General features: G+C 45.7%; 23 non-coding genes and 2 pseudogenes across 23 annotated transcripts; all 25 read right to left on the bottom strand.

The window, feature by feature from the left end:
- Positions 1-217: 217 nt before the first annotated feature.
- LOC135037549 (U1 spliceosomal RNA) lies at positions 218-380 on the bottom strand. Its single transcript, XR_010232074.1, has one exon. It is a non-coding gene; the product is annotated as a U1 spliceosomal RNA (small nuclear RNA).
- Positions 381-532: 152 nt separating this feature from the next.
- On the bottom strand, positions 533-696 carry LOC135037523 (U1 spliceosomal RNA). Its single transcript, XR_010232050.1, has one exon. It is a non-coding gene; the product is annotated as a U1 spliceosomal RNA (small nuclear RNA).
- A 671-nt stretch (positions 697-1,367) lies between these two features.
- LOC135037537 (U1 spliceosomal RNA) lies at positions 1,368-1,530 on the bottom strand. Its single transcript, XR_010232064.1, has one exon. It is a non-coding gene; the product is annotated as a U1 spliceosomal RNA (small nuclear RNA).
- A 152-nt stretch (positions 1,531-1,682) lies between these two features.
- Positions 1,683-1,846, bottom strand: LOC135037531 (U1 spliceosomal RNA). Its single transcript, XR_010232058.1, has one exon. It is a non-coding gene; the product is annotated as a U1 spliceosomal RNA (small nuclear RNA).
- Positions 1,847-2,517: 671 nt separating this feature from the next.
- On the bottom strand, positions 2,518-2,680 carry LOC135037542 (U1 spliceosomal RNA). The gene has a single exon (XR_010232068.1). It is a non-coding gene; the product is annotated as a U1 spliceosomal RNA (small nuclear RNA).
- Positions 2,681-2,832: 152 nt separating this feature from the next.
- LOC135037527 (U1 spliceosomal RNA) lies at positions 2,833-2,996 on the bottom strand. The gene has a single exon (XR_010232054.1). It is a non-coding gene; the product is annotated as a U1 spliceosomal RNA (small nuclear RNA).
- A 671-nt stretch (positions 2,997-3,667) lies between these two features.
- On the bottom strand, positions 3,668-3,830 carry LOC135037540 (U1 spliceosomal RNA). Its single transcript, XR_010232067.1, has one exon. It is a non-coding gene; the product is annotated as a U1 spliceosomal RNA (small nuclear RNA).
- Positions 3,831-3,982: 152 nt separating this feature from the next.
- Positions 3,983-4,146, bottom strand: LOC135037522 (U1 spliceosomal RNA). Its single transcript, XR_010232049.1, has one exon. It is a non-coding gene; the product is annotated as a U1 spliceosomal RNA (small nuclear RNA).
- Positions 4,147-4,817: 671 nt separating this feature from the next.
- Positions 4,818-4,980, bottom strand: LOC135037544 (U1 spliceosomal RNA). The gene has a single exon (XR_010232070.1). It is a non-coding gene; the product is annotated as a U1 spliceosomal RNA (small nuclear RNA).
- Positions 4,981-5,132: 152 nt separating this feature from the next.
- Positions 5,133-5,296, bottom strand: LOC135037533 (U1 spliceosomal RNA). The gene has a single exon (XR_010232060.1). It is a non-coding gene; the product is annotated as a U1 spliceosomal RNA (small nuclear RNA).
- Positions 5,297-5,967: 671 nt separating this feature from the next.
- LOC135037536 (U1 spliceosomal RNA) lies at positions 5,968-6,130 on the bottom strand. The gene has a single exon (XR_010232063.1). It is a non-coding gene; the product is annotated as a U1 spliceosomal RNA (small nuclear RNA).
- A 152-nt stretch (positions 6,131-6,282) lies between these two features.
- Positions 6,283-6,446, bottom strand: LOC135037526 (U1 spliceosomal RNA). The gene has a single exon (XR_010232053.1). It is a non-coding gene; the product is annotated as a U1 spliceosomal RNA (small nuclear RNA).
- Positions 6,447-7,117: 671 nt separating this feature from the next.
- On the bottom strand, positions 7,118-7,280 carry LOC135037538 (U1 spliceosomal RNA). The gene has a single exon (XR_010232065.1). It is a non-coding gene; the product is annotated as a U1 spliceosomal RNA (small nuclear RNA).
- A 152-nt stretch (positions 7,281-7,432) lies between these two features.
- On the bottom strand, positions 7,433-7,596 carry LOC135037525 (U1 spliceosomal RNA). The gene has a single exon (XR_010232052.1). It is a non-coding gene; the product is annotated as a U1 spliceosomal RNA (small nuclear RNA).
- Positions 7,597-8,288: 692 nt separating this feature from the next.
- On the bottom strand, positions 8,289-8,430 carry LOC135037550 (U1 spliceosomal RNA; annotated as a pseudogene).
- A 152-nt stretch (positions 8,431-8,582) lies between these two features.
- LOC135037530 (U1 spliceosomal RNA) lies at positions 8,583-8,746 on the bottom strand. Its single transcript, XR_010232057.1, has one exon. It is a non-coding gene; the product is annotated as a U1 spliceosomal RNA (small nuclear RNA).
- A 672-nt stretch (positions 8,747-9,418) lies between these two features.
- On the bottom strand, positions 9,419-9,581 carry LOC135037534 (U1 spliceosomal RNA). Its single transcript, XR_010232061.1, has one exon. It is a non-coding gene; the product is annotated as a U1 spliceosomal RNA (small nuclear RNA).
- Positions 9,582-9,733: 152 nt separating this feature from the next.
- On the bottom strand, positions 9,734-9,897 carry LOC135037521 (U1 spliceosomal RNA). Its single transcript, XR_010232048.1, has one exon. It is a non-coding gene; the product is annotated as a U1 spliceosomal RNA (small nuclear RNA).
- A 671-nt stretch (positions 9,898-10,568) lies between these two features.
- Positions 10,569-10,731, bottom strand: LOC135037535 (U1 spliceosomal RNA). Its single transcript, XR_010232062.1, has one exon. It is a non-coding gene; the product is annotated as a U1 spliceosomal RNA (small nuclear RNA).
- A 152-nt stretch (positions 10,732-10,883) lies between these two features.
- LOC135037520 (U1 spliceosomal RNA) lies at positions 10,884-11,047 on the bottom strand. Its single transcript, XR_010232047.1, has one exon. It is a non-coding gene; the product is annotated as a U1 spliceosomal RNA (small nuclear RNA).
- Positions 11,048-11,712: 665 nt separating this feature from the next.
- LOC135037543 (U1 spliceosomal RNA) lies at positions 11,713-11,875 on the bottom strand. Its single transcript, XR_010232069.1, has one exon. It is a non-coding gene; the product is annotated as a U1 spliceosomal RNA (small nuclear RNA).
- Positions 11,876-12,027: 152 nt separating this feature from the next.
- On the bottom strand, positions 12,028-12,191 carry LOC135037519 (U1 spliceosomal RNA). Its single transcript, XR_010232046.1, has one exon. It is a non-coding gene; the product is annotated as a U1 spliceosomal RNA (small nuclear RNA).
- Positions 12,192-12,883: 692 nt separating this feature from the next.
- LOC135037545 (U1 spliceosomal RNA) lies at positions 12,884-13,025 on the bottom strand (annotated as a pseudogene).
- Positions 13,026-13,177: 152 nt separating this feature from the next.
- On the bottom strand, positions 13,178-13,341 carry LOC135037532 (U1 spliceosomal RNA). Its single transcript, XR_010232059.1, has one exon. It is a non-coding gene; the product is annotated as a U1 spliceosomal RNA (small nuclear RNA).
- A 3,477-nt stretch (positions 13,342-16,818) lies between these two features.
- TRNAN-AUU (transfer RNA asparagine (anticodon AUU)) lies at positions 16,819-16,892 on the bottom strand. Its single transcript has one exon. It is a non-coding gene; the product is annotated as a tRNA-Asn (tRNA).
- Positions 16,893-19,199: the final 2,307 nt, after the last annotated feature.

Below are 19,199 nucleotides of genomic sequence, written 5' to 3'. Positions count from 1 at the left end.
CTGGGCACTGTAACAGCTCCAGAGCTGCTCTGTAAGGCAACTAAAAGGGTGTGGGCCCTGCAGCACTACCTGTAGTTCGCATTGTGCGTTGGAAGGCACAAAGTAAGCAGACGGGAGAAGTCAGGATAGTGCGCAAGGGCATAGAAGGGAGCGGCTCAAGAAAAGAGAAGTGGAAACTGACAGCAAACTAGGCTGGAGAGAGACCTGAGACAAAGAGATCTGAATTATACGAGAGCCGACCAGGGGAAACACAAATTATGCAGTCGAGTTTCCCACATTTGGGGAAATAGCTGGAGCAGCACACACAGAGTGCAATGGGTGAGCCTTGCCCTGGGAGAAGCACCTTCATGATCATAGTATCTCACCTGGCAGGTAAGTAGGAGTTGGGCAAGAGCTGAGGAGGGTCGCTGCTCGGGCACCCCCCTGTCAAGTGAAGGAGATCCAACTGAGGCAGCACAAGAGAACTCTCGAAAGAAGAACAAGGCTAGAGGAAGATCTGAGACACAGAAATCTGGCTTTTACCAGAGCTGACCAGAGGAAAGCACAAACACAGTCCCCCACTACCACAAATAATGCAGTCGAGTTTCCCACATTTGGGGAAATCACAGGGGTCAGCATACCCAGAATGCAATGAATGAACCTCACCCTGGGAGAACAATCTTCATGACCATGGTATCTCCTATGCAAAATAAGTATGATTTGGGATAGGGCTGGGGAGGGCCGCTGCTCAGGCACATCTCTGTCAAGTAAAGGAGATTCAACTGAGGCAGCACAAGGGAACTCTCATCTGGGGACAACAACTGCAGGGAGAACACATATTTTCAGATGAACATGGGAGGGCAGAAGGCTGCCTAATACTGAAGCACCCCCAAACAACAAACCAAATGCAACAACTAGTGCAAGCATTCCTGGGGGAAGGCCTGCAGCAGATGGATTTGCATATGGTGATGTCATCCAAGCAGTGGGTCAAAGTTGGCTTCAACCCTCGTCTGCATATGAAAAGAAAAAAGGGATGTGCAGGGCATGGCGGCCTTTTGCGGCGCTTGCATGACCCCTAATTCGCATTAAACACCTCCACCCTCCTTAGGTGTGGGGCTCATGTTGGCTATGCCCCAGCACCTGAAGCATTCAAGCTGATTTCTTGCAGCAGCTGGGCACTGTAACAGCTCCAGAGCTGCTCTGTAAGGCAAGTAAAAGGGTGTGGGCCCTGCAGCACTACCTGTAGTTCGCATTGTGCGTTGGAAGGCACAAAGTAAGCAGACGGGAGAAGTCAGGATAGTGCGCAAGGGCATAGAAGGGAGCGGCTCAAGAAAAGAGAAGTGGAAACAGACAGCAAACTAGGCTGGAGAGAGACCTGAGACAAAGAGATCTGAATTATACGAGAGCCGACCAGAGGAAACACAAATTATGCAGTCAAGTGTCCCACATTTGGGGAAATCGCAGGAGCAGCACACCCAGAGTGCAATGGGTGAGCCTTGCCCTGGGAGAAGCACCTTCCTGATCATAGTATCTCACCTGGCAGGTAAGTAGGAGTTGGGCTAGAGCTGGGGAGGGTCGCTGCTCGGGCACCCCCCTGTCAAGTGAAGGAGATCCAACTGAGGCAGCACAAGGGAACTCTCGAAAGAAGAACAAGGCTAGAGGAAGATCTGAGACAAAGAAATCTGACTTTTACCAGAGCTGACCAGAGGAAAGCACAAACACAGTCCCCCTCTACCACAAATAATGCAGTCGAGTTTCCCACATTTGGGGAAATCACAGGGGTCATCATACCCAGAATGCAATGAATGAACCTCACCCTGGGAGAACAATCTTCATGACCATGATATCTCCTATGCAAAATAAGTATGATTTGGGATAGGGCTGGGGAGGGCCGCTGCTCAGGCACATCTCTGTCAAGTAAAGGCGATTCAACTGAGGCAGCACAAGGGAACTCTCATCTGGGGACAACAACTGCAGGGAGAACACATATTTTCAGATGAACATGGGAGGGCAGAAGGCTGCCTAATACTGAAGCACCCCCAAACAACAAACCAAATGCAACAACTAGTGCAAGCATTCCTGGGGGAAGGCCTGCAGCAGATGGATTTGCATATGGTGATGTCATCCAAGCAGTGGGTCAAAGTTGGCTTCAACCCTCGTCTGCATATGAAAAGAAAAAAGGGATGTGCAGGGCATGGCGGCCTTTTGCGGCGCTTGCATGACCCCTAATTCGCATTAAACACCTCCACCCTCCTTAGGTGTGGGGCTCATGTTGGCTATGCCCCAGCACCTGAAGCATTCAAGCTGATTTCTTGCAGCAGCTGGGCACTGTAACAGCTCCAGAGCTGCTCTGTAAGGCAACTAAAAGGGTGTGGGCCCTGCAGCACTACCTGTAGTTCGCATTGTGCGTTGGAAGGCACAAAGTAAGCAGACAGGAGAAGTCAGGATAGTGCGCAAGGGCATAGAAGGGAGCGGCTCAAGAAAAGAGAAGTGGAAACAGACAGCAAACTAGGCTGGAGAGAGACCTGAGACAAAGAGATCTGAATTATACGAGAGCCGACCAGAGGAAACACAAATTATGCAGTCAAGTGTCCCACATTTGGGGAAATCGCAGGAGCAGCACACCCAGAGTGCAATGGGTGAGCCTTGCCCTGGGAGAAGCACCTTCCTGATCATAGTATCTCACCTGGCAGATAAGTAGGAGTTGGGCTAGAGCTGGGGAGGGTCGCTGCTCGGGCACCCCCCTGTCAAGTGAAGGAGATCCAACTGAGGCAGCACAAGGGAACTCTCGAAAGAAGAACAAGGCTAGAGGAAGATCTGAGACAAAGAAATCTGACTTTTACCAGAGTTGACCAGAAGAAAGCACAAACACAGTCCCCCACTACCACAAATAATGCAGTCGAGTTTCCCACATTTGGGGAAATCACAGGGGTCAGCATACCCAGAATGCAATGAATGAACCTCACCCTGGGAGAACAATCTTCATGACCATGGTATCTCCTATGCAAAATAAGTATGATTTGGGATAGGGCTGGGGAGGGCCGCTGCTCAGGCACATCTCTGTCAAGTAAAGGAGATTCAACTGAGGCAGCACAAGGGAACTCTCATCTGGGGACAACAACTGCAGGGAGAACACATATTTTCAGATGAACATGGGAGGGCAGAAGGCTGCCTAATACTGAAGCACCCCCAAACAACAAACCAAATGCAACAACTAGTGTAAGCATTCCTGGGGGAAGGCCTGCAGCAGATGGATTTGCATATGGTGATGTCATCCAAGCAATGGGTCAAAGTTGGCTTCAACCCTCGTCTGCATATGAAAAGAAAAAAGGGATGTGCAGGGCATGGCGTCCTTTTGTGGCGCTTGGATGACCCTTAATTCGCATTAAACATCTCCACCCTCCTTCGGTGTGGGGCTCATGTTGGCTTTGCCCCAGCCCCTGAAGCATTCAAGATGATTTCTTGCAGCAGCTGGGCACTGTAACAGCTCCAGAGCTGTTCTTTAAAGCATGTAAAAGGGTGTGGGCCCTGCAGCACTACCTGTAGTATGCATTGTGCGTTGGAAGGCACAAAGTAAGCAGACGGGAGAGGTCAGGATAGTGCGCAAGGGCATAGAAGGGAGCGGCTCAAGAAAAGAGAAGTGGAAACAGACAGCAAACTAGGCTGGAGAAAGACCTGAGACAAAGAGATCTGAATTATACGAGAGCCGACCAGAGGAAACACAAATTATGCAGTCAAGTTTCCCACATTTGGGGAAATCGCAGTAGCAGCACACCCAGAGTGCAATGGGTGAGCCTTGCCCTGGGAGAAGCACCTTCCTGATCATAGTATCTCACCTGGCAGGTAAGTAGGAGTTGGGCTAGAGCTGGGGAGGGTCGCTGCTCGGGCACCCCCCTGTCAAGTGAAGGAGATCCAACTGAGGCAGCACAAGGGAACTCTCGAAAGAAGAACAAGGCTAGAGGAAGATCTGAGACAAAGAAATCTGACTTTTACCAGAGCTGAGCAGAGGAAAGCACAAACACAGTCCCCCACTACCACAAATAATGCAGTCGAGTTTCCCACATTTGGGGAAATCACAGGGGTCAGCATACCCAGAATGCAATGAATGAACCTCACCCTGGGAGAACAATCTTCATGACCATGGTATCTCCTATGCAAAATAAGTATGATTTGGGATAGGGCTGGGGAGGGCCGCTGCTCAGGCACATCTCTGTCAAGTAAAGGAGATTCAACTGAGGCAGCACAAGGGAACTCTCATCTGGGGACAACAACTGCAGGGAGAACACATATTTTCAGATGAACATGGGAGGGCAGAAGGCTGCCTAATACCGAAGCACCCCCAAACAACAAACCAAATGCAACAACTAGTGCAAGCATTCCTGGGGGAAGGCCTGCAGCAGATTGATTTGCATATGGTAATGCCATCCAAGCAGTGGGTCAAAGTTGGCTTCAACCCTCGTCTGCATATGAAAAGAGAAAAGGGGCGTGCAGGGCATGGCGGCCTTTTGCGGCGCTTGGGTGACCCTTAGTTCGCATTAAACACCTCCACCCTCCTTCGGTGTGGGGCTCATGTTGGCAATGCCCCAGCCCCTGAAGCATTCAAGCTGATTTCTTGCAGCAGCTGGGTACTGTAACAGCTCCAGAGCTGCTCTGTGAGGCAAGTAAAAGGGTGTGGGCCCTGCAGCACTACCTGTAGTTTGCATTGTGTGTTGGAAGGCACAAAGTAAGCAGACGGGAGAAGTCAGGATAGTGCGCAAGGGCATAGAAGGGAGCGGCTCAAGAAAAGAGAAGTGGAAACAGACAGCAAACTAGGCTGGAGAGAGACCTGAGACAAAGAGATCTGAATTATACGAGAGACGACCAGGGGAAACACAAATTATGCAGTCAAGTTTCCCACATTTGGGGAAATCACAGGGGCAGCACACCCAGAGTGCAATGGGTGAGCCTTGCCCTGGGAGAAGCACCTACATGATCATAGTATCTCACCTGGCAGGTAAGTAGGAGTTGGGCTAGAGCTGGGGAGGGTCGCTGCTCGGGTACCCCCCTGTCAAGTGAAGGAGATCCAACTGAGGCAGCACAAGGGAACTCTCGAAAGAGGAACAAGGCTAGAGGAAGATCTGAGACAAAGAAATCTGATTTTTACCAGAGTTGACCAGAAGAAAGCACAAACACAGTCCCCCACTACCACAAATAATGCAGTCGAGTTTCCCACATTTGGGGTAATCACAGGGGTCATCATACCCAGAATGCAATGAATGAACCTCACCCTGGGAGAACAATCTTCATGACCATGGTATCTCCTATGCAAAATAAGTATGATTTGGGATAGGGCTGGGGAGGGCCGCTGCTCAGGCACATCTCTGTCAAGTAAAGGAGATTCAACTGAGGCAGCACAAGGGAACTCTCATCTGGGGACAACAACTGCAGGGAGAACACATATTTTCAGATGAACATGGGAGGGCAGAAGGCTGCCTAATACTGAAGCACCCCCAAACAACAAACCAAATGCAACAACTAGTGCAAGCATTCCTGGGGGAAGGCCTGCAGCAGATGGATTTGCATATGGTGATGTCATCCAAGCAGTGGGTCAAAGTTGGCTTCAACCCTCGTCTGCATATGAAAAGAAAAAAGGGATGTGCAGGGCATGGCGGCCTTTTTCGGCGCTTGCATGACCCCTAATTCGCATTAAACACCTCCACCCTCCTTAGGTGTGGGGCTCATGTTGGCTATGCCCCAGCACCTGAAGCATTCAAGCTGATTTCTTGCAGCAGCTGGGCACTGTAACAGCTCCAGAGCTGCTCTGTAAGGCAACTAAAAGGGTGTGGGCCCTGCAGCACTACCTGTAGTTCGCATTGTGCGTTGGAAGGCACAAAGTAAGCAGACGGGAGAAGTCAGGATAGTGCGCAAGGGCATAGAAGGGAGCGGCTCAAGAAAAGAGAAGTGGAAACAGACAGCAAACTAGGCTGGAGAGAGACCTGAGACAAAGAGATCTGAATTATACGAGAGCCGACCAGAGGAAACACAAATTATGCAGTCAAGTGTCCCACATTTGGGGAAATCGCAGGAGCAGCACACCCAGAGTGCAATGGGTGAGCCTTGCCCTGGGAGAAGCACCTTCCTGATCATAGTATCTCACCTGGCAGGTAAGTAGGAGTTGGGCTAGAGCTGGGGAGGGTCGCTGCTCGGGCACCCCCCTGTCAAGTGAAGGAGATCCAACTGAGGCAGCACAAGGGAACTCTCGAAAGAAGAACAAGGCTAGAGGAAGATCTGAGACAAAGAAATCTGACTTTTACCAGAGTTGACCAGAAGAAAGCACAAACACAGTCCCCCACTACCACAAATAATGCAGTCGAGTTTCCCACATTTGGGGAAATCACAGGGGTCAGCATACCCAGAATGCAATGAATGAACCTCACCCTGGGAGAACAATCTTCATGACCATGGTATCTCCTATGCAAAATAAGTATGATTTGGGATAGGGCTGGGGAGGGCCGCTGCTCAGGCACAGCTCTGTCAAGTAAAGGAGATTCAACTGAGGAAGCACAAGGGAACTCTCATCTGGGGACAACAACTGCAGGGAGAACACATATTTTCAGATGAACATGGGAGGGCAGAAGGCTGCCTAATACTGAAGCACCCCCAAACAACAAACCAAATGCAACAACTAGTGTAAGCATTCCTGGGGGAAGGCCTGCAGCAGATGGATTTGCATATGGTGATGTCATCCAAGCAGTGGGTCAAAGTTGGCTTCAACCCTCGTCTGCATATGAAAACAAAAAAGGGATGTGCAGGGCATGGCGTCCTTTTGTGGCGCTTGGATGACCCTTAATTCGCATTAAACATCTCCACCCTCCTTCGGTGTGGGGCTCATGTTGGCTTTGCCCCAGCCCCTGAAGCATTCAAGATGATTTCTTGCAGCAGCTGGGCACTGTAACAGCTCCAGAGCTGTTCTGTAAAGCATGTAAAAGGGTGTGGGCCCTGCAGCACTACCTGTAGTATGCATTGTGCGTTGGAAGGCACAAAGTAAGCAGACGGGAGAGGTCAGGATAGTGCGCAAGGGCATAGAAGGGAGCGGCTCAAGAAAAGAGAAGTGGAAACAGACAGCAAACTAGGCTGGAGAAAGACCTGAGACAAAGAGATCTGAATTATACGAGAGCCGACCAGAGGAAACACAAATTATGCAGTCAAGTTTCCCACATTTGGGGAAATCACAGGAGCAGCACACCCAGAGTGCAATGGGTGAGCCTTGCCCTGGGAGAAGCACCTTCCTGATCATAGTATCTCACCTGGCAGGTAAGTAGGAGTTGGGCTAGAGCTGGGGTGGGTCGCTGCTCGGGCACCCCCCTGTCAAGTGAAGGAGATCCAACTGAGGCAGCACAAGGGAACTCTCGAAAGAAGAACAAGGCTAGAGGAAGATCTGAGACAAAGAAATCTGACTTTTACCAGAGCTGAGCAGAGGAAAGCCCAAACACAGTCCCCCACTACCACAAATAATGCAGTCGAGTTTCCCACATTTGGGGAAATCACAGGGGTCAGCATACTCAGAATGCAATGAATGAACCTCACCCTGGGAGAACAATCTTCATGACCATGGTATCTCCTATGCAAAATAAGTATGATTTGGGATAGGGCTGGGGAGGGCCGCTGCTCAGGCACATCTCTGTCAAGTAAAGGAGATTCAACTGAGGCAGCACAAGGGAACTCTCATCTGGGGACAACAACTGCAGGGAGAACACATATTTTCAGATGAACATGGGAGGGCAGAAGGCTGCCTAATACTGAAGCACCCCCAAACAACAAACCAAATGCAACTACTAGTACAAGCATTCCTGGGGGAAGGCCTGCAGCAGATGGATTTGCATATGGTGATGTCATCCAAGCAGTGGGTCAAAGTTGGCTTCAACCCTCATCTGCATATGAAAAGAGAAAAGGGGCGTGCAGGGCATGGCGGCCTTTTGCGGCGCTTGGATGACCCCTAGTTCGCATTAAACACCTCCACCCTCCTTCGGTGTGGGGCTCATGTTGGCTATGCCCCAGCCCCTGAAGCATTCAAGCTGATTTCTTGCAGCAGCTGGGCACTGTAACAGCTCCAGAGCTGCTCTGTAAGGCAAGTAAAAGGGTGTGGGCCCTGCAGCACTACCTGTAGTTCGCATTGTGCGTTGGAAGGCACAAAGTAAGCAGATGGGAGAAGTCAGGATAGTGCGCAAGGGCATAGAAGGGAGCGGCTCAAGAAAAGAGAAGTGGAAACAGACAGCAAACTAGGCTGAAGAGAGACCTGAGACAAAGAGATCTGAATTATATGAGAGCCGACCAGGGGAAACACAAATTATGCAGTCAAGTTTCCCACATTTGGGGAAATCAAAGGGGCAGCACACCCAGAGTGCAATGGGTGAGCCTTGCCCTGGGAGAAGCACCTACATCATCATAGTATCTCACCTGGCAGGTAAGTAGGAGTTGGGCTAGAGCTGGGGAGGGTCGCTGCTCGGGCACCCCCCTGTCAAGTGAAGGAGATCCAACTGAGGCAGCACAAGGGAACTCTCGAAAGAAGAACAAGGCTAGAGGAAGATCTGAGACAAAGAAATCTGACTTTTACCAGAGCTGACCAGAGGAAAGCACAAACACAGTCCCCCACTACCACAAATAATGCAGTCGAGTTTCCCACATTTGGGGAAATCACAGGGGTCATCATACCCAGAATGCAATGAATGAACCTCACCCTGGGAGAACAATCTTCATGACCATGATATCTCCTATGCAAAATAAGTATGATTTGGTATAGGGCTGGGGAGGGCCGCTGCTCAGGCACATCTCTGTCAAGTAAAGGCGATTCAACTGAGGCAGCACAAGGGAACTCTCATCTGGGGACAACAACTGCAGGGAGAACACATATTTTCAGATGAACATGGGAGGGCAGAAGGCTGCCTAATACTGAAGCACCCAAAAAACAACAAACCAAATGCAACAACTAGTGCAAGCATTCCTGGGGGAAGGCCTGCAGCAGATGGATTTGCATATGGTGATGTCATCCAAGCAGTGGGTCAAAGTTGGCTTCAACCCTCGTCTGCATATGAAAAGAAAAAAGGGATGTGCAGGGCATGGCGGCCTTTTGCGGCGCTTGCATGACCCCTAATTCGCATTAAACACCTCCACCCTCCTTCGGTGTGGGGCTCATGTTGGCTATGCCCCAGCACCTGAAGCATTCAAGCTGATTTCTTGCAGCAGCTGGGCACTGTAACAGCTCCAGAGCTGCTCTGTAAGGCAAGTAAAAGGGTGTGGGCCCTGCAGCACTACCTGTAGTTCGCATTGTGCGTTGGAAGGCACAAAGTAAGCAGACGGGAGAAGTCAGGATAGTGCGCAAGGGCATAGAAGGGAGCGGCTCAAGAAAAGAGAAGTGGAAACAGACAGCAAACTAGGCTGGAGAGAGACCTGAGACAAAGAGATCTGAATTATACGAGAGCCGACCAGAGGAAACACAAATTATGCAGTCAAGTGCCCCACATTTGGGGAAATCGCAGGAGCAGCACACCCAGAGTGCAATGGGTGAGCCTTGCCCTGTGAGAAGCACCTTCCTGATCATAATATCTCACCTGGCAGGTAAGTAGGAGTTGGGCTAGAGCTGGGGAGGGTCGCTGCTAGGGCACCCCCCTGTCAAGTGAAGGAGATCCAACTGAGGCAGCACAAGGGAACTCTCGAAAGAAGAACAAGGCTAGAGGAAGATCTGAGACAAAGAAATCTGACTTTTACCAGAGCTGAGCAGAGGAAAGCACAAACACAGTCCCCCACTACCACAAATAATGCAGTCGAGTTTCCCACATTTGGGGAAATCACAGGGGTCAGCATACCCAGAATGCAATGAATGAACCTCACCCTGGGAGAACAATCTTCATGACCATGGTATCTCCTATGCAAAATAAGTATGATTTGGGATAGGGCTGGGGAGGGCCGCTGCTCAGGCATATATCTGTCAAGTAAAGGAGATTCATCTGAGGCAGCACAAGGGAACTCTCATCTGGGGACAACAACTGCAGGGAGAACACATATTTTCAAATGAACATGGGAGGGCAGAAGGCTGCCTAATACTGAAGCACCCCCAAACAACAAACCAAATGCAACAACTAGTACAAGCATTCCTGGGGGAAGGTCTGCAGAAGACGGATTTGCATACAGTGATGTCATCCAAGCAGTGGGCCAAAGTTGGCTGGAACCCTCATCTGCATATGAAAAGAGAAAAGGGGTATGCAGGGCATGGCGGCCTTTTGCGGCGCTTGGATGACCCTCAGTTCGCATTAAACACCCCCACCCTCCTTCGGTGTGGGGCTCATGTTGGCAATGCCCCAGCCCCTGAAGCATTCCAGCTGATTTCTTGCAGCAGCTGGGCACTGTAACAGCTCCAGAGCTGCTCTGTAAGGCAACTAAAAGGGTGTGGGCCCTGCAGCACTACCTGTAGTTCGCATTGTGCGTTGGAAGGCACAAAGTAAGCAGACGGGAGAAGTCAGGATAGTGCGCAAGGGCATAGAAGGGAGCGGCTCAAGAAAAGAGAAGTGGAAACAGACAGCAAACTAGGCTGGAGAGAGACCTGAGACAAAGAGATCTGAATTATACGAGAGCCGACCAGAGGAAACACAAATTATGCAGTCAAGTGTCCCACATTTGGGGAAATCGCAGGAGCAGCACACCCAGAGTGCAATGGGTGAGCCTTGCCCTGGGAGAAGCACCTTCCTGATCATAGTATCTCACCTGGCAGGTAAGTAGGAGTTGGGCTAGAGCTGGGGAGGGTCGCTGCTCGGGCACCCCCCTGTCAAGTGAAGGAGATCCAACTGAGGCAGCACAAGGGAACTCTCGAAAGAAGAACAAGGCTAGAGGAAGATCTGAGACAAAGAAATCTGACTTTTACCAGAGCTGACCAGAGGAAAGCACAAACACAGTCCCCCACTACCACAAATAATGCAGTCGAGTTTCCCACATTTGGGGAAATCACAGGGGTCAGCATACCCAGAATGCAATGAATGAACCTCACCCTGGGAGAACAATCTTCATGACCATGGTATCTCCTATGCAAAATAAGTATGATTTGGGATAGGGCTGGGGAGGGCCGCTGCTCAGGCATATCTCTGTCAAGTAAAGGAGATTCAACTGAGGCAGCACAAGGGAACTCTCATCTGGGGACAACAACTGCAGGGAGAACACATATTTTCAAATGAACATGGGAGGGCAGAAGGCTGCCTAATACTGAAGCACCCCCAAACAACAAACCAAATGCAACAACTAGTACAAGCATTCCTGGGGGAAGGTCTGCAGAAGACGGATTTGCATACAGTGATGTCATCCAAGCAGTGGGCCAAAGTTGGCTGGAACCCTCATCTGCATATGAAAAGAGAAAAGGGGTATGCAGGGCATGGCGGCCTTTTGCGGCGCTTGGATGACCCTTAGTTCGCATTAAACACCCCCACCATCCTTCGGTGTGGGGCTCATATTGGCAATGCCCCAGCATTCAAGCTGATTTCTTGCAGCAGCTTGGCACTGTAACAGCTCCAGAGCTGCTCTGTAAGGCAAGTAAAAGGTTGTGGGCCCTGCAGCACTACCTGTAGTTTGCATTGTGCATTGGAAGGCACAAAGTAAGCAGACAGGAGTAGAAGTCAGGATAGTGCACAAGGGTATAGAAGGGAGGGGCTCAAAAAAAAAGAAGTGGAAACAGACAGCAAACTAGGCTGGAGAGAGACCTGAGACAAAGAGATCTGAATTATATGAAAGCCGACCAGTGGAAACACAAATTATGCAGTCAAGTTTCCCACATTTGGGGAAATCACAGGAGCAGCACACCCAGAGTGCAATGGATGAGCCTTGCCCTGGGAGAAGCACCTTCATGATCATAGTATCTCACCTGGCAGGTAAGTAGGAGTTGGGCTAGAGCTGGGGAGGGTCGCTGCTCGGGCACCCCCCTGTCAAGTGAAGGAGATCCAACTGAGGCAGCACAAGGGAACTCTCGAAAGAAGAACAAGGCTAGAGGAAGATCTGAGACAAAGAAATCTGACTTTTACCAGAGCTGACCAGAGGAAAGCACAAACACAGTCCCCCACTACCACAAATAATGCAGTCGAGTTTCCCACATTTGGGGAAATCACAGGGGTCAGCATACCCAGAATGCAATGAATGAACCTCACCCTGGGAGAACAATCTTCATGACCATGGTATCTCCTATGCAAAATAAGTATGATTTGGGATAGGGCTGGGGAGGGCCGCTGCTCAGGCACATCTCTGTCAAGTAAAGGAGATTCAACTGAGGCAGCACAAGGGAACTCTCATCTGGGGACAACAACTGCAGGGAGAACACATATTTTCAGATGAACATGGGAGGGCAGAAGGCTGCCTAATACTGAAGCACCCCCAAACAACAAACCAAATGCAACAACTAGTGCAAGCATTCCTGGGGGAAGGCCTGCAGCAGATGGATTTGCATATGGTGATGTCATCCAAGCAGTGGGTCAAAGTTGGCTTCAACCCTCGTCTGCATATGAAAAGAGAAAAGGGGCATGCAGGGCATGGCGGCCTTTTGCGGCGCTTGGATGACCCCTAGTTCGCATTAAACACCTCCACCCTCCTTCGGTGTGGGGCTCATGTTGGCTATGCCCCAGCCCCTGAAGCATTCAAGCTGATTTCTTGCAGCAGCTGGGCACTGTAACAGCTCCAGAGCTGCTCTGTAAGGCAAGTAAAAGGGTGTGGGCCCTGCAGCACTACCTGTAGTTCGCATTGTGCGTTGGAAGGCACAAAGTAAGCAGATGGGAGAAGTCAGGCTAGTGTGCAAGGGCATAGAAGGGAGCGGCTCAAGAAAAGAGAAGTGGAAACAGACAGCAAACTAGGCTGAAGAGAGACCTGAGACAAAGAGATCTGAATTATATGAGAGCCGACCAGGGGAAACACAAATTATGCAGTCAAGTGTCCCACATTTGGGGAAATCAAAGGGGCAGCACACCCAGAGTGCAATGGGTGAGCCTTGCCCTGGGAGAAGCACCTTCCTGATCATAGTATCTCACCTGGCAGGTAAGTAGGAGTTGGGCTAGAGCTGGGGAGGGTCGCTGCTCGGGCACCCCCCTGTCAAGTGAAGGAGATCCAACTGAGGCAGCACAAGGGAACTCTCGAAAGAAGAACAAGGCTAGAGGAAGATCTGAGACAAAGAAATCTGACTTTTACCAGAGCTGACCAGAGGAAAGCACAAACACAGTCCCCCACTACCACAAATAATGCAGTCGAGTTTCCCATATTTGGGGAAATCACAGGGGTCATCATACCCAGAATGCAATGAATGAACCTCACCCTGGGAGAACAATCTTCATGACCATGATATCTCCTATGCAAAATAAGTATGATTTGGGATAGGGCTGGGGAGGGCCGCTGCTCAGGCACATCTCTGTCAAGTAAAGGCGATTCAACTGAGGCAGCACAAGGGAACTCTCATCTGGGGACAACAACTGCAGGGAGAACACATATTTTCAAATGAACATGGGAGGGCAGAAGGCTGCCTAATACTGAAGCACCCCCAAACAACAAACCAAATGCAACAACTAGTACAAGCATTCCTGGGGGAAGGTCTGCAGAAGACGGATTTGCATACAGTGATGCTGGGCCCATAACCCAGAGGTAGGCAGATTGAAACTATCCTCTGCTATATGCATTTTTTTTGTGTTAATTAAAGTAATCCAAAACTGGGATTGATATTTTGTCTCTTTTATTTTTACTTAAAGTACAATAACTTTTACCATTTTAATTTGTTTTAATAGTATATTGACAGTATTGTTTTCTTTCAAAAATCCACTTCATTTTCTTTACCCTATTATTAAAATGGTAATTGACAAAAACAAACTACATTGTCACCAGAAGAGCAATACAAAATGTACAAGTGATATATTAAAATCATCTTTCCAGCTTGAATTTCAATGATGCATTGGGGCAACGATTTTGTGAGAAACATCTTCACCCTTAAATAAAGATTTTCTTAATTCCTTACCTGTGTGCTAATTAGATATCACCTTGTTTTCACATTAAACAGACTTCCACATGAGAAAGCAGCAAGGATGCAGTGGCGTTAATGTTTCCTGGTGTCAACCTGTATTATTTCAGTAGACATTGAAATGAGGATGCATCTTGCTGCCTTTCCAATGAAGCAAGTTTAATTTAGTAATAGGTGAAAAACCATCCTTACAAAGGTGTTAATCAGAGACTTGGCTTTGTGGACACTTTTCAGAGAACAAATTTGTTAGCATAAAAATAAAGCCAGAAAATAAAGAGCTGTTTAATCACTCAATTGGATTTTTCTGCCAGCATATTTTTTTTCTCTGCAACCCACTGCTAAATTGTGCTTCCTAGCTGTTTTTATAAAATCACTGAATCAAATCTAACTCTGATTACATCAGAGAAGGCCAGGTACCCTACACCATAAAAGGGGGTATGAAATTTTGACTGTCTACTTAAAGATCACCAAAATCTGATAACAAGGTCAATTAGGTCCCTGGGTGGGATTGAACCACCAACCTTTTGGTTAATAGCCGTACATACTAACTGATTGCGCCACAGAGACACTTTGCAAAAGTCCATACTGACAAAGGCTAATAAGCATTCATCTAAAACGTTTCCTAGAAAAACTTTAAAAAGTCAATAATCTGGAAAGTTTTTGTAAGATGTTTCTTCCATCAACCAACGAAGAAACACATTGGTACTTTCCCATGATGAGTGAGTGCTTCAGGATCTCTTGAACTTACATGTGCAGCAGAGTACTGCAATGGAAGCATGCTGGGCCCATAACCCAGAGGTAGGCAGATTGAAACTATCCTCTGCTATATGCATTTTTTTGTTTGTTAATTAAAGTAATCCAAAACTGGGATTGATATTTTGTCTGTTTTATTTTTACTTAAAGTACAATAACTTTTACCATTTTAATTTGTTTTAATAGTATATTGACAGTATTGTTTTCTTTCAAAAATCCACTTCATTTTCTTTACCCTATTATTAAAATGGTAATTGACAAAAACAAACTACATTGTCACCAGAAGAGCAATACAAAATGTACAAGTGATATATTAAAATCATCTTTCCAGCTTGAATTTCAATGATGCATTGGGTCAACAATTTTGTGAGAAACATCTTCACCCTTAAATAAAGATTTTCTTAATTCCTTACCTGTGTGCTAATTAGATATCACCTTGTTTTCACATTAAACAGACTTCCACATGAGAAAGCAGCAAGGATGCAGTGGCGTTAATGTTTCCTGGTGTCAACCTGTATTATTTCAGTAGACATTGAAATGAGGATACATCTTGCTGCCTTTCCAATGAAGCAAGTTTAATTTAGTAATAGGTGAAAAACCATCCCTACAAAGGTGTTAATCAGAGACTTGGCTTTGTGGACACTTTTCAGAGAACAAATTTGTTAGCATAAAAATAAAGCCAGAAAATGAAGAGCTGTTTAATCACGCAATTTGATTTTTTTGCCAGCATATTTCTTTTTCTCTGCAACCCACTGCTAAATTGTGCTTCCTAGATGTTTTTATAAAATCACTGAATCAAATCTAACTCTGATTACATCAGAGAAGGCCAGGTACCCTACACCATAACAGGGGGTATGAAATTTGACTTGTCTACTTAAAGATCACAAAAATCTGATAACAAGGTCAATTAGGTCCCTGGGTGGGATTGAACCACCAACCTTATGGTTAATAGCCGTACATACTAACTGATTGCGCCACAGAGACACTTTGCAAAAGTCCATACTGACAAAGGCTAATAAGCATTCATCTAAAACGTTTCCTAGAAAAATTTTCAAAAGTCAATAATCTGGAGAGTTTTTGTAAGATGTTTCTTCCATCAACCAACGAAGAAACACATTGGTACTTTCCCATGATGAGTGAGTGCTTCAGGATCTCTTGAACTTACATGTGCAGCAGAGTACTGCAATGGAAGCATGCTGGGCCCATAACCCAGAGGTAGGCAGATTGAAACTATCCTCTGCTATATGCATTTTTTTTTTTGTTAATTAAAGTAATCCAAAACTGGGATTGATATTTTGTCTCTTTTATTTTTACTTAAAGTACAATAACTTTTACCATTTTAATTTGTTTTAATAGTATATTGACAGTATTGCTTTCTTTCAAAAATCCACTTCATTTTCTTTACCCTATTATTAAAATGGTAATTGACAAAAACAAACTACATTGTCACCAGAAGAGCAATACAAAATGTACAAGTGATATATTAAAATCATCTTTCCAGCTTGAATTTCAATGTTGCATTGGGTCAACAATTTTGTGAGAAACATCTTCACCCTTAAATAAAGATTTTCTTAATTCCTTACCTGTGTGCTAATTAGATATCACCTTGTTTTCACATTAAACAGACTTCCACATGAGAAAGCAGCAAGGATGCAGTGGCATTAATGTTTCCTGGTGTCAACTTGTATTATTTCAGTAGACATTGAAATGAGGATGCATCTTGCTGCCTTTCCAATGAAGCAAGTTTAATTTAGTAATAGGTGAAAAACCATCCTTACAAAGGTGTTAATCAGAGACTTGGCTTTGTGGACACTTTTCAGAGAACAAATTTGTTAGCATAAAAATAAAGCCAGAAAATGAAGAGCTGTTTAATCACTCGATTGGATTTTTCTGCCAGCATATTTTTTTTCTCTGCAACCCACTGCTAAATTGTGCTTCCTAGCTGTTTTTTATAAAATCACTGAATCAAATCTAACTCTGATTACATCAGAGAAGGCCATGTACCCTACACCATAAGAGGAGGTTTGAAATTTTGACTTGTCAACTTAAATATCACCAAAATCTGATCACAAGGTTAATTACGTCCCTGGGTGGGATTGAACCACCAACCTTTTGGTTAATAGCCAAACACACTAACCGATTGCGCCACAGAGACACTTTGCAAAAGTCCATACTGACAAAGGCTAATAAGCATTCATCTAAAACGTTTCCTAGAAAAACTTTAAAAAGTCAATAATCTGGAGAGTTTTTGTAAGATGTTTCTTCCATCAACCAACGAAGAAACACATTGGTACTTTCCCATGATAAGTGAGTGCTTCAGGATCTCTTGCACTTACATGTGCAGCAGAGTACTGCAATGGAAGCATGCTGGGCCCATAACCCAGAGGTAGGCAGATTGAAACTATCCTCTGCTATATGCATTTTTTTGTTTGTTAATTAAAGTAATCCAAAACTGGGATTGATATTTTGGCTCTTTTATTTTTACTTAAAGTACAATAACTTTTACCATTTTAATTTGTTTTAATAGTATATTGACAGTATTGTTTTCTTTCAAAAATCCACTTAATTTTCTTTACCCTATAATAAAATGGTAATTGACAAAAACAAACTACATTGTCACCAGAAGAGCAATACAAAATGTACAAGTGATATATTAAAATCATCTTTCCAGCTTGAATTTCAATGATGCATGGGGGCAACGATTTTGTGAGAAACATCTTCACCCTTAAATAAAGATTTTCTTAATTCCTTACCTGTGTGCTAATTAGATATCACCTTGTTTTCACATTAAACAGACTTCCACATGAGAAAGCAGCAAGGATGCAGTGGCGTTAATGTTTCCTGGTGTCAACTTGTATTATTTTAGTAGACATTGAAATGAGGATGCATCTTGCTGCCTTTCCAATGAAGCAAGTTTTATTTAGTAATAGGTGAAAAACCATCCTTACAAAGGTGTTAATCAGAGACTTGGCTTTGTGGACACTTTTCAGAGAACAAATTTGTTAGCATAAAAATAAAGCCAGAAAATAAAGAGCTGTTTAATCACTCAATTGGATTTTTCTGCCAGCATATTTTTTTTCTCTGCAACCCACTGCTAAATTGTGCTTCCTAGCTGTTTTTATAAAATCACTGAATCAAATCTAACTCTGATTACATCAGAGAAGGCCAGGTACCCTACACCATAACAGGGGGTTTGAAATTTTGACTTGTCTACTTAAAGATCACCAAAATCTGATAACAAGGTCAATTAGGTCCCTGGGTGGGATTGAACCACCAACCTTTTGGTTAATAGCCGTACATACTAACTGATTGCGCCACAGAGACACTTTGCAAAAGTCCATACTGACAAAGGCTAATAAGCATTCATCTAAAACGTTTCCTAGAAAAACTTTAAAAAGTCAATAATCTGGAGAGTTTTTGTAAGATGTTTCTTCCATCAACCAACGAAGAAACACATTGGTACTTTCCCATGATGAGTGAGTGCTTCAGGATCTCTTGAACTTACATGTGCAGCAGAGTACTGCAATGGAAGCATGCTGGGCCCATAACCCAGAGGTAGGCAGATTGAAACTATCCTCTGCTATATGCATTTTTTTTTTGTTAATTAAAGTAATCCAAAACTGGGATTGATATTTTGTCTCTTTTATTTTTACTTAAAGTACAATAACTTTTACCATTTTAATTTGTTTTAATAGTATATTGACAGTATTGTTTTCTTTCAAAAATCCACTTCATTTTCTTTACCCTATTATTAAAATGGTAATTGACAAAAACAAACTACATTGTCACCAGAAGAGCAATACAAAATGTACAAGTGATATATTAAAATCACATTTCCAGCTTGAATTTCAATGATGCATTGGGGCAACGATTTTGTGAGAAACATCTTCACCCTTAAATAAAGATTTTCTTAATTCCTTACCTGTGTGCTAATTAGATATCACCTTGTTTTCATATTAAACAGACTTCCACATGAGAAAGCAGCAAGGATGCAGTGGCGTTAATGTTTCCTGGTGTCAACTTGTATTATTTTAGTAGACATTGAAATGAGGATGCATCTTGCTGCCTTTCCAATGAAGCAAGTTTAATTTAGTAATAGGTGAAAAACCATCCTTACAAAGGTGTTAATCAGAGACTTGGCTTTGTGGACACTTTTCAGAGAACAAATTTGTTAGCATAAAAATAAAGCCAGAAAATGAAGAGCTGTTTAATCACTCAATTGGATTTTTCTGCCAGCATATTTTTTTTCTCTGCAACCCACTGCTAAATTGTGCTTCCTAGCTGTTTTTATAAAATCACTGAATCAAATCTAACTCTGATTACATCAGAGAAGGCCAGGTACCCTACACCATAACAGGGGGTTTGAAATTTTGACTTGTCTACTTAAAGATCACCAAAATCTGATAACAAGGTCAATTAGGTCCCTGGGTGGGATTGAACCACCAACCTTTTGGTTAATAGC

This window comes from Pseudophryne corroboree, unplaced genomic scaffold (genome assembly GCF_028390025.1).
Source record: "Pseudophryne corroboree isolate aPseCor3 unplaced genomic scaffold, aPseCor3.hap2 scaffold_681, whole genome shotgun sequence".
NCBI classification, from domain to species: domain Eukaryota; kingdom Metazoa; phylum Chordata; class Amphibia; order Anura; family Myobatrachidae; genus Pseudophryne; species Pseudophryne corroboree.
This window is presented reverse-complemented; position numbering and strand designations above follow the sequence as displayed.